Genomic DNA, 12,057 nt, shown 5'->3' on the forward strand with positions numbered 1-12,057 from the left:
GAACAATATAATTGAAGGGGAAAATCTTCCGGATCATTTACTTCTTAAATAGTTCAATGCCTGGGCTACTGGTGGGGAAAATCACTCTTGTGTGCAGGAGGCTGATCCGTGTTTATCACTGACTGGAGAATCTGCAGAGACTGGAGTTGATATGCCCCCCAAAGCTGTTGGCAGTGATGGGAATATTTGAGCACTTGGGATGAGGTAAGCTGCTCTGAGCTCCCTCCAGCTGTCTCACGAGAACTTTTTGCTGTCTTTCTTTCACATATTTCATTATTTTCAAGTTCTGCTATCTTTATCTTGCCCATATCCCGGGACTCCTAAGAGGATTCATTTGAGAGAGTTTTATAAATTGCTTTGTAGATCAAAATCCTCTACAAAGCATCTATTACTATTGGTAGTTCTGGCTTAGAGAGATTAGACTCTGGCCGTTCACATTTATAGGGTTTAGAGCAATGCATAGAAATTATTAACCCTGAAGGGAGGCTCACATAGATACAGTTAGAGCCTGTGGTCACCTTCCCAATACATCTGCCTGTCTCCATTCTCCCTCCAGCTGACCCAGCCCTTCAGCATCAGCCTGGCCTAACAGTTCCTCCTTTCTTTGCCTACTCTTAGTCCTGGGGTCTCTTAGCCCTGGGACAGAACTATACCTGCTTGAGGGGCCGTGCCCTTAGTTAAAGCCTTAAGGTGGGAAGAAGTTGAGGAAAGTAAGAGTTGCTCAGTAGAAATAGTCATGGACTTAAAGTCAGAAGTCAGAAGACCTACCTTGAGTTCTACCCAGCCCTGGATTGTTAGTTGTGAAACCCTGACTAGTTAGTCTCTTTAAGATTTAATTCTCTCATTCATTTAATATTTATTGAGCACTCACTATGGGATAGGTGTTGTCTTAAGGATAGAAGATTCATCAGTAAACTACAGATCTAACAAGTTCACAAACTTATCCTAGAAAAAAGTGCAACTTACCTCGTTGATGAACGTCACTATGGTCACCTTCAAAGTACTCCCCTTGGGAAGCTATGCACTGATGCCAGCACATAGTACACCCTTCAAAGCAATTTTGAAACTCTTTTTCTGGAATGGCCAGCAAAACTGTCATTGTATAAGGTTTGACAACTAAGTTCGTGAACTTTCCCCTGTGCACTTACATTCACTTACATATGAAACTTACATATGGTAAGGTTTCATAACCTTGGTATAACAGTGTCTAACAGCTGTGTTCATGTAGATGTGAGGTGGTGCCTTGCTGAGTGATGTTCATTATTGTTGTTGTTGTGTGTTGTGTGCCATATAATAGCTTTGGGACTCCAAAAAAAGAGTTCTAAAATTACTATGGGGGTGAAGGTGGGGTGAACTAGGCACTGGCATCTGTGCATAGCTTCCCAGGGGGAGTATTTCAAAGGTGACTGTAGTGATATTCAGCAATGAGGTTTGTAGCACTTTTTCTAGGATAAATTCACAAACTTAATTGTGAGATCTTGTAGACCAAAAACCTCTACTCACATGGAGTTTACTGAAAATCAAACATAATAAATATATTACCTAACACATTAAGAAGGCAATAAGCTTAGGGAGAAAAATGAAGCTGGTAAAATAGATGGGGAAATAGATGGGAGAGAATATGATATAGCTTCTGTGGGGGACTCAGGATAGGCTTCATTGAGAAATAGACATTTGAGCAAAGGCTTGAAGGAAATGGGCACACAGCTATCTGCAGAGAGCTTTCCAAGTAACGTAAGTTTGCATCCAGAAATAGGACAAAGAAACCTGAAAATCAAAACTAGTTGGTGACCCTCACATGGAGATAATAATAAAATGTCTGCTACATGCCAGATGCCAAATACTTTCTATAAAGGCTGATACTGATTGGTCTTCTTCACACTGAGAGATGAAGGTTAACCTCAATACCTTGACAAATTATCAATCTTAGGAAATGGACTGTTTTCAACTTGATTTTATTCCATTATGTACTATTATTAATTTATATCAATATTATGAAGTAGGTTGGTGCTTATGTGTATGTAATGTATAAAACTATTAGGAGCAATTCTCCATTGGATGCTGAGTTGTTATTCCTCCAGAATGTCTTCTCAAGGATATTTAAAAAGTGAATAATCTTGGAAGATACAGATAGTGTCTCTATCTGGAGCTAAGGGCAGATTTTCTTACTGCTCATTACACAAATTTGGAGCAATTCTCCATTGGATACTGAGTTGTTATTCCTCCAGAATATCTTTTCAAGGACATTTAAAAAGTGAATGATCTTGGAAGATACAGATAGTGTCTCTATCCGGAGCAAAGGGCAGATTTTCTTATTGCTCATTACACAAAATTTGGGTTTGTAGTGCTCAGGTTCCTTTTTTGTAACATAATCCACCACACCATGTAGTAACATAATCCACCACATCACGTAATTGTCACGTGGTCCTCTTTGCATCACCTTGAGGAAGTTGGGACTCTGGCCACCAGGGCAAGACAGTGATGATACTCTGGCTATTATTTTATTTTATTTTATTTTTTTGAGACAGAGCTTCAAGCTTTCACCCTGGGTAGAGTGCTGTGGCATCACAGCTTACAGCAACCTCCAACTCCTGGGCTTAAGCAATTCTCCTGCCTCCACCTCCCAAGTAGCTAGGACTACAGGCGCCCGCCACAATGCCCAGCTATTTTTGGGTTGCAGCTTTCATTGTTGTTTGATGGCCCCGGGCTGGATTTGAACCTGCCAGCTCAAGTGTATATGGCTGGCGCCTTAGCCGCTTGAGCCATAGGTGCCGACCCTACTCAGGCTATTATTATAGGGATGAATCTCTGACCTCAGAGTCTCAGGTCTCCTACTAGCACCTATGAAACTGTGGCAGGCTAATGTGTGCAAACAGAATAAAATTCAAGACCTGCTCTTTAGTTTTGACATTTACAATTTGAGCTAGAGATATTCCTAGTTGAATATTTAAAGAAATTTAAGAAGTAATAATAAACCCTATAAGCATGAGTTATTGAGGGATTTTCTGAAATCTCACCTAACTTTTTGTCCTAATACAAAATACCTAGATTACAAAGTAAGAAATAAAGAAAAAATGTTTGATCGATTGTTCCAGCCCCACTGCAAAAACCTAGTCAATTTGATAGTCTTCAGTAGTTGGTTTCCTTGGGCAATTGGAAACCTACATGATAATTTTATGAATTTAACAGACCATGAATGGACACTGTTTTTATTTTCACATATTTTTTTTCTTTCCATCTTTCTAAAGTTATGGAGATATCTTCTCCCAGACTTCAGGAAGCACATAACATCCTTGGATGTGCAAAGCTGCCAGAGCTGGGTGGGAGAATCAAACTGAATGGAATTACTGGAAGTATAGTCTGAAGATGAAATGAAAAGCTAAGCTCTGACAGCGTGGTTTTGAGATTTAACATTTGCACAAAGTTTGTGAGGGTAAAGGCATTACAAAGAATGAGTAAGATGATTCAGAAGATTATAGATTTGGAGGAGTCACTCCAATTCAAGGAATTCCACACTCCCTACATAACATTTCCCTAAAATATCATTGTTGATTTTTTTCCTCCAAAATTAGGGAATTATCACTGTTAAAGACATATAATGAGTATACATAGTTCTCTATGTTCACCTGAGTTCCTGTTTTATCCTGATGTTTTTATACAGCATTTCCACTGGTCATCTTTGGGCACTCCCCCAAGGAAGTTGAGGGCAGCTATTCATCCTTAAAGCATCCAAAAGTGCTTTTTAAACTATATTTCATTCACTAGCCACTTAAATAGTGCCATTTCTAAATATCAGACAAAGGAGTTATTTACTGCTGCTAGTGCCACACAGAAAAAAATTCAGTACTTACTAAAATACTTTATTAAGACATTATAGAAAAATGAGTATAATTGTGATGGGTGTATTACTTAGGTCAATGTAAGCATTTCACATTGTAACATTGTATATTGAAGCAAACCATGAACCCCATAAATGCATCAATGTACAAAGTTATGATTTAATAAAAAACATTAAAAAATAAAAACAACAATAAAAAAAGAAATTATAGAAAAGTAAAACTCTTTTAGGTTTTTCCTTTCCTAAAATCACAGACACATCATGACCTAACATGAAATCCACCAATGACTGAACTCATGGTGATAAAGTAGCTTTAAAGACTCTGAAGAGTAAAAGGAGAAATTAGGTGAAAGGAATACACAGTGATTAAAGTACAAAGGACACCATGGGTGGCGCCTGTGGCTCAAGGGGTAGGGCGCCGGTCCCATATGCCGGAGGTGGAGGGTTCAAACCCAGCCCCGGCCAAAAACCAAAAAAAAAAAAAAAAGAAACAAAGTACAAAGGACACCAAAACACAATTAAAAAGAAGAAAAATAGATAAACTGGATTTCATTATGACTAAAAACCCTTGTGCATCAAAGGATATTGCCAAGATATGTAAAGACAACCTATAGAATGAGAAAAGTATGTTTACAAATCATGTATCTGACAAGTGTTTAATATGCAGACTATAAAAAGAATTCCTAAAACCCACAACAAAAAGATAAAACACACCCAATTAAGATATGAGCAAAGGACTTTAATAGATGTTTCTCCAGAGAAGATGTATAATTGGCCAAAAAGGATATAAAATGGTGCTCATGATCATTAGTCATCAGGCAAATGCAAATCAAAGCCACAGTGAGGTATCACCTCACACGTTCTGTGATGGATATAATAAACAAACAGAAAAAAGGAAGCATTGCCGAGGATTTATAGAAATTAGGACACTTGTATGTTGCTGGTGGGAATGTAAAACGGTACAGATACTATAGAAAATAATTTAACAGTTCCTCAAAAAGATAAACATAGCATTACCATACGATCTAGAAATTTGACTCCCAGATATACACCCCAAATATTTAAAAATGGGGACTCAAACAATTACTTGTATGCCGGTATTCATTGCAATATTTATTCAAGATAGCCAAGAGCTAGTAACAATCCATGTTTCTATCAACAGAAGAATAGATGAGCAAAATGAAGTAGATACATACAGTGGACTATTATTCAGCCATAAAGAGGAATAAGTTTTGAGTAAGTATTGTAACAGCAATGAATTTTGAAAAATGTATTCTAGATGAAATAAGCCAGACAGAAAAAGGACAGATATTGTAGCATTCCACTTACATAAAATATCTAGAATTGACAAATTAATACAGACAGAAAGTAGATTATAAGTTACTAGAAGTAATGGGGAGTTATTGCTTAATGGTCATGGTTTGTTTAGGGAGATGAAAACAATTGGAAAAAGTGGTGATGGTAGCATAAGATTGTGAATGTAATTAATGCCCTAAATTATGCACTTAAAAATGTTAAAATAGCAAATTCTATGTTATATATTTTACCAAAATAAAACTTTTCAAAATAAAGTATATGCCTTTATTGGTGACTTTTAAAAATGCAAGTTCTAAGTTGATCAAATAAAAGCTTTTTTGACAAAAATAGGAAAAGAGTGAAGAAATTATTAGTGTCTAAGTAAATATACCTGAGATAAGTATAGGCAAGTAAAAGTGAAAAGACAGACTACCATAGGGACAAAATAAGACAGATTAAATTCCCAATTACTGTTTTGAATATGCTACTTTGTTTTTAATAGTCAAAACTGGAAATAGAATAGGAAGAATAGTTAATAAATAAATAATGGTATGAGAACATGATGGAATAACTTGCAGGCAATAAAATCATTATGAAGCCTATGCCAGAAAAAAAAAAAAAAGAAATATGCTAACAATACAATGATATTATCGCAACATTTGGTAAAATACACTGTTTGTGGCAGACAAAATATAGAAATGGAAACAGTTGTTATTAAAATATTGAACAGTTGAATATTAAAATATTTCTCTTACTGCTGCTTTATTGGTACTTTAGTTTAAAAAAAATTAAAAAACATTGTTTGGTTTAAACTTTGCATCTTTATTAGTAATCACCTGTAGTGCAAAGTAAATAACTTTGGAGTATCAGGAGAGCTTCTCTTTATCCTAGAATTGTATCACTTACATGCAATTTTAATTCTGTAGATTTGTTCTGTCTAAGCTAGGCTAAAATTAGTGACATTGAGTTTAGTCAGTGGTTTGAAGTTACAGGTTAGCGAAATTCCATATTGAGTTTTGCTTGAGAATCTCACTAAACAGATTTCAAGGCTCAGTTTATGCAACTAAGATTATAGAGTTCAGAATTAGTTTAGGAATTGGGTAGTCTAAGTTTTTTTTTTTTTTTTCTTATGAAATGAAAGCTAAGATGTACAGCTACATGCTGACAAAAGCCAGACAGGGGCCTAGGTTGTCTGCACCCCAATCCTCTGTTCATTCCATTATGCCAGGGCAACTTATTACCCCTTGTCAAACTCTGCATTGCTGTGTATTACAGACACATGCCTCAGTGAGGTTGGTGCTGGAAAGAGTAACTTCAAAATTGCTATTAATTTGTACTAAGTTAACTGAACCCATCATCTTTTCTTAGATTGTGAGAATTATTTCAATACATCAGTCGCCATCAGACTTTGGTACATACCAGAAGCTTAATGTGGAACTATAAATGCAATCCGGTTCAGACTTCTTATTCCATCCTTGTAAAAATCTCTATCCAAAACCCATAAATTAAACAGGCTGATTTGGCCTAAAAGTGGGAAATTGATCAGAAAACATTGCCTCCTTTAATGATTGCTTGCTATTCAATTCTACTTGAAGCAAGAGGCTGGATTAAAAAATAAACTCTTCTGGTCCCCCGGCCCTCTCCTGCTCTAATTCTGTTACCATCCTATTATTTCAGTCTGCAGAGCCACTGACCAGGTTGCGAAATAATCAATTATCAGCTCTACAATCAACCATTATGGAAAAAGAAAAAACCTAAGCCAATCATTCTGGAAATAGACTATTTAGCATTACTTGTTCAATAGGGTCTATTATTCAGTTTATTAAACTGAGGACTAACCCTATTTCAAAATAATTACAAAGCGTTAGTAAATTCCCCAGGTAGGCAAGCAGAGACACGAATTGGTCATGCCCTTCTCTGCATTTTAACATCCAATTGGCTCTAAGCGTGACTCTGAAGGTCATGTGGAGACTTAAAAGTAGAATCCCTTGCTAACAAAACAAAAGCATCTCTGTTCAGAGGCTTGCTGACAATTTTAGGCATTAAAAGCTAACAGTAGAAAATGGAATTATAGAGCTGAAAAGGATTATCAAAACGTAATTTAATTCTGGACAAATCCCACGTAAGACATATGACTTTCTAAACTATTTCAAAAGAGCACCAGGGGAATTACTTTAGTTATAGTTTTTATTTTTCCTCTGAAATTCAGATAATATCATATTAACAGGCTGTGATACATTTAAAATATCATGGTGCTCTTTGAGACGTGAAAAGGTACTTTTTTACGTTGACCATCTTGGAATGAAAACTACTTTTAAATGTAGACTTTAAATCAAAGAGAATGTTAAAATGATTTATACAATAATTTTATATAAAATTATAATGCATCAAGACAATGTACTTGCTTAAGGAAATCAGCACTAATGGATGGTTTTAGCATTTATTAAGCACCTTTTGTGCTAGTGGCGAGGCACTCAAAGACAAATAAGACACAGTATCTGCCCTTGAAAGGTTAAAAATCTAGTATGCTCTATTGCATAGTTTATTTAACCACTTTGTATACTACTAATGAAAGTGCTTGCATAAACCAGCGTATGTGCAGTGTACAAAATCCCCTGAAATTTTTATTGTTGAGTCTCATTTTGTTGCCTAGGCTGAAGTGCAGTGGCATCATCATAGCTCACTGCAGTCTCGACCTCCTGGGCTCAAGTGATCCTCTTGCCTGGGCCTCCCAAAATGTTGCAATTATAGGCATGAGCCATTGCACCCAGTCTGAACCTTGGAATTTTGAAAACAAGTGTACATGCAGTATAATTCATGCGTAGATGTTAAAAGTCTGCCCAAATCCTGAACTGGTAGTTGAGGCAGTGCTTTCCAGACCACACCAATTTTTGGGTTTCCCATTAGTTTCCACTCAATCAGATTCTCTAAGAATGGGCCCTTAGATTAAGCATTTCTCAGTAATTCTTTGGGTCTTTCATTGTTTCTTGACTTTTAGAAAAGTTGACCTTCATAGAAACAATGTAGGTTCTCATCCAAAGGCAAAATGGTGTTCAGTTATGAGCCATTATTTATGAATCTATTTGACTTTCAGACTTGTTTGAGAAGGGTTATCATGGATGCCCAGAAATATTTCACCTTCACAGTTCAGTCATATTCTTTTATCAAGTCTTTCATTCAGTTTCTATAACACTTTTATAAATGGTTTGTCAAAACTTGAAGAAAATGACTCAAAATAGGCAAGTGAGCAAGTGCTGGCTCAGACAGTTCACAGAGAGAAGGGATGGAGGTGGGGAGTTTTGAAGGGAATAATGAGAATCTAAAAGTTCTCCATTCACCTGAGGAAAATTCCCTATTAACACAGCCCCCATAATTGCTCTCACTGTTATGAGAAATATAAACAGTCAAAAATGAAACCTCATTAATATAATGAAAATATTTCTTGCTTGAATTAATAGTGCTCTCTCCTGCTGAGTTTAAAGCACCAAGTTATTGAAAAGGCAAAAGTATGACTTTTAGCCTTTGCCTGACAATTGGAACATGAAATTCTCATGGCATATGTTTCTGGTTCGTAGCTTCTGTCTATAGCTAGCCTTGCCAAAACAAAATTTCCATGGAAACAGACATTAAATCTGTGAAAATATTGGAAAAGCTACTAAAGGGATGTTCATCCAAACTCATTTGCTGTATTTTGCCAAGTAAGTTCCCACATGGAAAAAAAGGTGAGCACAGGTGAACCTCCTACTTTCAAAATAACTTTTCTACCAGGGAAAAACTATAAGGGTCACTCAGGAAACCCTGTTTTTTCTCTTCCTTTATTTCCATGTCCCTCCTTCCCTTCTTTTCTTTTTATTCATTCAACCAATATAATTGAGCTCCTATTTATGGTTAAATACATATGTACATACATATTTATATTTTCTCCTGCAAGAGTCAGACACATTGATGCATGGCGTTAAGAGGGAAACCAACAAAGATACTGTCTTTAAGTGTATCTAGGAAGCATGTCTGTCAAAACAGATATAGTGATAGAAGGGCAGGGCTGCTATCTTTGCAACACTAGCATTCAATACATAACAGCTCCAATACAGTTAGGATTTGTGATGACTGAACTGAATGGTTGGAGCCACACTAGAACTCTGGGAACTGCAATAGAAATGTGTTGGAGAGTCAAGTAGCCGAAAAACATAAAAGGAACATCTCTTTTCCCTTTAACTGGAGAAAACACAGGTGTATAGTGGGGAATTCAGAAGCCTGTGTAGAAGATGGAAATAGTAAACATAAAACCATAGTATTTCAACTCCTTTTATTCCAGACAGAATTGAATATCTTTCATCAGATGAAACAAAATTTTAATGAGTAACTGCCCTTACCAAAGACAGATGGATTAATTGGTCTATTAGAGAAATAAAGAATGCCCCCTAGTAGACAGACCTTTGATTTCTATATCAACTGGACTGTCTCCAAAAGTTCAACATCAAATGTATAATCAGAGTGGTTTCTTTGAATACAGTGCACAGCGGGAATTAATTTGGCAGTTTATAGCCATGGGAACATGGCCTTTAAACAGGGCCATGCTCATAAACATTTATAGTTGTTTATTTGGGATTTAAAAACAGTTAGGAATATAGAAAAAAATTATAGATCCACCCTATGGAAAATAGGGAAATGCAGGAGACAATTAATTTCCATTTTTAAAAACTTAAAAAAAGTTAACAGTATGGCAAGAGTTAGCAATTGTTACCTTAAAGGTTCTCATGGGCATGCACTAATACAAGTTGAGCAAAACATTTCTTTTTGTCTCCACACCTCACCACAGTTAACATCCTAACTCTTGAAATTAAGTATTAATAATTTAATTAAAAATAGGGACAGAATGGATAAGTGACTTTGAAGACATCACTTTTTAAAGTGCCAGTATAATTCACACTTCTCAACTCCTTATAACTAAGTAAACACAAGTTACTATAGACCCCTAAGCAGAAACCTGGAATGCAGAAGGTCAGAAAAATACCACCTTCTGAAATGAAAACCAAGAAGGATCATCATAATCCTTCATCTGCAGAAATCTTCCTGAAGTCACTCTTCAGAAGAAAGGTTTTAAAAATGTTTCTGATTTTGGGGGGCAAGATACGATTGTAAGAGGGATTTTACCTAACAAATGCAATCAGTGTAACCTGGTTTCTTGTAATCTCAATGAATCCCCAACAATAAATTATAAAATAAAATAAAATGAAAAAAAAAATGTTTCTGATGAAAACCTATCTCCCCATTCATCCAAGATTTCAAAGTGCTTCTCCAAAGTCATCCAACAAATACTAACCTGCAGCATGAGGAGTGTAAGCAAGTGCTAATCTCAGAACTGTAAAAATGATGCATGTTGTAACAGACTGTACTGACCACTGAAAAGAGATATTAAAACAAGATGAGGAATCTTCAGCATTCTTTCCAGGGGAAAGATGTTCTGATTTTTAGACAACCGGTCTTATCTAATCACAAATATGCCTAGAGAGAAAAAGGGTGATTCACCATTGTTACAGAGTTATAAAATATCATTTAAAGAATACTAAGAAAGTTCATATATCGCAATCTTTTTCTTATTAAGTCTTATAATGTCTTTTCCCTGTATTACTCTCTTTTCTTGGAAAGTTCTGGACCATTCTCCATTTCTGCTATTGAAATTGTGCCCATCTTTCATGGTTCAGCTCACACATCTCCCTCTTTGCATAGCACGCTCTGATCCACAACCCTGTTAGATTTCTCTGCGTTTTAATTTTAATGGCTAACTCTATTTCTGTCATATCCAACTGTTTCACCATTAGATTATAAGATATTTTCTGTATACTTGTACTTTCATTTATATTTTTAAGAGTTTATGAAAATGTGCATGTCAAACCCTCTGCAAGATGCTTTAATGTTCATTTGAGCCCCCCCATATGCCCGGACGGTCACTGCTCCACAGACTCTCACTATTTGGCATTGCTATCCCTGTAAGTATGACCTTCTGAGAGAATTCCCTTATCAGAAAGGCACATCCTATGCAGGTGAATAGATCCAGGAAAATGGGTATTCCTTTAAATCAGTGAGTTTACTGGAATTTGAGTCATGTAAGATAACTCCCTAGAGTATAATCATGCTTAGATGAAGAAAAAACAAAACAAAACAGCAATGTAGGACTGAAAGTTGATGCCTGGACCAGGATGGGAAGCCTCCATGAAAAGGTAGGAACTATGGTGAGATTCTACTAGTGAGACCCACAAGAAGGTGGTACCAAAACCCCTAGAAAGTAGAAGTTAGCCAGGCAAGGAGATGGGAAAATATTTCAAACATAAGATTAAAAAATGAAGGTGTATCATTAAAAAATGATATGGGAATAGTAGGCAATATTTTGTCACTGGAGAATAAAGAATAAAACAAAGTATGGTAGGAGTTGAAACGGGGGCTGGCTGGGGCCGTATCTGTGGGCACCTCATACTTTCCATTTAAGGATCTGGACTTTACTGGCAATAAAGAGGACATCAATCAGGAGAGTGATTTAGTTAGATCTGTATTTCACGTGGTGCACTTCAGGGGCCAGGTGGAGAATAAGAGCAGCAAACCTGCGGACAGGGAAATGCTTGCAGTGCAGAGCCTGCATGGGAGGAGATGAACTATTTAGGAAACAGTGAGCAAGTGAAAACAAAAGATGACTCAGCACTTGGATGTGGAGGTGAGGAAATGGGGAGGATTGCTGGGTGGTCTAACCACTGAGTAGATGTTAATGCTCTCTAATGTTCTTCTAAGTCAGAGTTTTCAACAGAAGTGGGCAGACAAGGGGCACAGCTCCTGATCTGACATAACCAAGGTTTCTGTGGGACTTCTGGCCAGAAGGGTCCACTGGGTAGTTGGATGCAGGGGTCTGAGCCCTGGGGTCATCATAGACA

The 12,057-nt window shown here is 36.7% G+C and overlaps 1 protein-coding gene and 1 long non-coding RNA gene across 8 annotated transcripts in view; one reads left to right on the plus strand and one right to left on the minus strand.

Annotated features, from left to right (window-relative positions):
- The window catches only part of HTR2A (5-hydroxytryptamine receptor 2A), a 72,968-nt gene that overhangs the window by 40,295 nt on the left and 20,616 nt on the right, over positions 1-12,057 (minus strand). The window lies entirely within an intron of this gene.
- LOC128566553 (uncharacterized) overlaps positions 1-12,057 on the plus strand; it is a 36,709-nt gene that overhangs the window by 14,708 nt on the left and 9,944 nt on the right. The window contains exon 3 of one of the 4 annotated variants that reach the window (XR_008374585.1): positions 98-204. The exons of 2 other annotated variants lie outside the window; for them this stretch is intronic. This is a non-coding gene — a long non-coding RNA (uncharacterized LOC128566553). The remainder of the gene's footprint in view (positions 1-97; positions 205-12,057) is intronic. One more of the 4 variants, XR_008374586.1, reaches the window with a different exon arrangement.

Source organism: Nycticebus coucang, chromosome 15 (assembly GCF_027406575.1).
Source record: "Nycticebus coucang isolate mNycCou1 chromosome 15, mNycCou1.pri, whole genome shotgun sequence".
NCBI classification, from domain to species: Eukaryota; Metazoa; Chordata; class Mammalia; order Primates; family Lorisidae; genus Nycticebus; species Nycticebus coucang.